Source organism: Cynoglossus semilaevis, chromosome 6 (assembly GCF_000523025.1).
Source record: "Cynoglossus semilaevis isolate Cse_v1.0 chromosome 6, Cse_v1.0, whole genome shotgun sequence".
Lineage (NCBI taxonomy): Eukaryota > Metazoa > Chordata > Actinopteri > Pleuronectiformes > Cynoglossidae > Cynoglossus > Cynoglossus semilaevis.
Window position 1 is genome coordinate 2,223,005 of NC_024312.1, and position 2,812 is coordinate 2,225,816.

Here is a 2,812-nt window from a genome sequence, read left to right on the forward strand (position 1 = left end):
TCGGACTTTTCACGCTGAAAAGGCAACTTCCCACGGATGGCCCACGATGCTGCACAAAACAAGGTATCAACAAATGAAACGTTTGTTCTAATGTAGCCTAGTGTGGTACAGTTTTTTTAAAGGATGTGTAAAGAATGGTTTTGAATTGTGCCATTTTTTTCAATAATTTGCTACAGTTTTGGTGGTTAAGAACATTTCTTTCCTGGTGTGTGTTGTTAGTGAACGTTTTTAATTAACCTACAAATATTATTGTCTCATTAAAAGTCGGTTGTGAACATTGACAGTATAATTAATAACGAATAATTGAAATAGTTGTTGTGGAGTTGGTTGTTGTTATTAACTTACACTGACTTTCAGCAGACACTTTTGTCATGGTATTCTGTTCAGTCCATGCTGTGGTGTTAAATGATGGAATTCACTTCACCCTGGTCTCAGGTGTTTGTTTGTGAACATGTCTTGGTCCTGCTCCTCACTCCCACTCATCCAGTTCTGGTCAGTCCCTTTCAGGGACCACGGCGTCCCCAGATAGCTAGAGCAACTGTGTTGACGTTGGTGTCTTGACGGCAGAGTCTGTATATTGTGTTTAGCCCGAACTCTGAAACTTCCTTCAGCAAGATTTGCACAATAGTGTCAGGAGGAGGAGGAAGCAGCGTTGAAGAAGAAAATGAAAATGCAGTTTGGATGATTGATTATTCGTGTAGTTTTTCAGTTAAAACGTGCAGGTGTATTCAGAAAATGAAACAGCATTCTGCTAATGCATTTTCATTTTCAAATTTGACATTTCAAAATTAATTTTGGTTCTTTATTGCTAGGGCAAATCTTGAAAAATAAATCTTAAGTCTTTTTTATTTTAATTAGTCACAGGATGAGCAGTCTTGAAGAAGAAAAATTAAAATGCAATTTTATCTATGAGTTAGAAAATGAAGGTATATTCTGAAAATGAAAAGACACTTCTTAAGTAATTTTAATGGTACCGGTTGTCTTCCACAGTCAGGAAGATGAAGAACTGTGAGTGAAAATGAGTTTGAGTAGAGATTGTAGACTGGTGTTTATTTCTTATTTCACCTCAGTCTTACAGCAGAGTGAGCTCTGTGATGAAAACATAAAAACCCTGTGGGAGAGATCACGTAAAGTCCACTTCTTCTCACTCTAGCTATTTAAAATAAAAATGAAAGAGAAGTCAGACATTCTCTTACACATGGCTGCACTGTTTAGTCTGCGGCTGGATTTGCAGGTTGCTGCACTATATTCACGCAGACTAGAACATGTTACAAATGAGGTGTGGACTCAGTCTTAAGCTGTAAGGTTTTGTTGAGCAGAGCTGCGCTGCCTGTTAGCTCCATGTCTGCCCCTGTTTCAGTGATGACTTGTGCTGCTAATTTGGGTTTGGTTGTCACTTGCCACAAAGCCTCGTAGACTCGTCGTCAAACCAACCTTCTGCCTCTTTGTGTCGACACGTCGTTTCTAAATGAAGGCTTTATATCCTGTGGAGGGAGGATTGACTCTCAGGGTGGCGTTTTAATTAGCAGCGCGGCCACTTTCCTGCTCAGTGGTCTGCTCCACTTCCAAAGCAAAAAATTATTTATAGATGCATTTTCCCTCCTACATTAGGACCCGTCCTCATTTATGTCTGGGTGACACCAGTGATGGGGGGGTAATTGGCGTGGTGCTAAAATGACCACAGAGGCCTGGGCTAATGGTGGGTTGGAGGGTCGTTTGATGCTGTGATGGTCGCCCCTTTTTAACACAATTAGAGGAAAGTGTGTGCTCAGTGTTTTCACGCTTGGCCTCTGAATTTAATGTCATCGGGGAGTTTCCATTTAGAGGCAGAGCCAGAGAGAACAGGAATCTGCATTTGTTCACTTTTGTAGAAAAGGATTTCTGTGAATAGTTTAGTGCTGAACCATTTGATGAAAATGTGCGGCTGTAATTATTGTGGACACTGTTGTGATCTGCCATTAGGATGTAAATAAACGATGTCACCACTTGATGGAATATCAAAAACAACACAGAGAATAACCATAGTTTGTATATTTCTCAAATCAAAATATTCAAATACGACACAAATACAAAACCTGAAGTTTACATAGTGTTTTTATTAATAACCATAATATCAAAAATAAATACGTCAGTTTAGGACAATTCTGTTGGCATTTTGGTAAACCTTCCACTTGATAAAAAATAATGGAGACAACTTGAAGGCCTTTGTACGATGAGAGACTACAAACTATTTATTCATGGTGGCAGCTGGACTATTTTAGAAAGAGAATATGGAAGAAAAACTTGATCATTTAAAAAAGAATGTATAATAATTATATTGCTTTTGTTGTGATTGACACATTTTTAGAGAAAGTCGTAGTAGAGCACAAATTAAAGCACATTTGAAATGTTAGTGAGGGCAACGTGACGTTCACCACGGAGCCCGTGCTGCCACACCGTGATACCGTGATGAAATACGGTGTTAGCAGGCAGTGGCTTTTAAGATCAAAGTCAAAATCAAACCTGACCGTAGCCAATTCAACTTAAACCTCACTAAAGTATCTGTTGTCCGATGATCATTAATTAAAAAATGAAGGAAAAACTGCCCTGGTTATTCATTCATGACTTGATCGATATTTCTCCACTTAGAGAAGTTTGTGTCACTTTAACACGTCACCATTTTCTGGCAGAAGCAGCAACAGAGTTTTCAAAGCATGGACTTGTATTGATTTTTACATGAGGAGTAAATAATTTCTCCCACGTCTCGTGTGGAGTCGGAGGTTTGATACAGAGTTGCTTTGCTCCCTGCAGCATCATTTACAGCAGCAGCAGC

The 2,812-nt window shown here is 39.2% G+C and overlaps 1 long non-coding RNA gene across 1 annotated transcript in view; it reads left to right on the plus strand.

The window, feature by feature from the left end:
* LOC112487121 (uncharacterized) overlaps positions 1-2,812 on the plus strand; it is a 6,676-nt gene continuing 3,864 nt past the window's right edge. The window contains exon 1 of the long non-coding RNA XR_003049910.1: positions 1-63. This is a non-coding gene — a long non-coding RNA (uncharacterized LOC112487121). The remainder of the gene's footprint in view (positions 64-2,812) is intronic.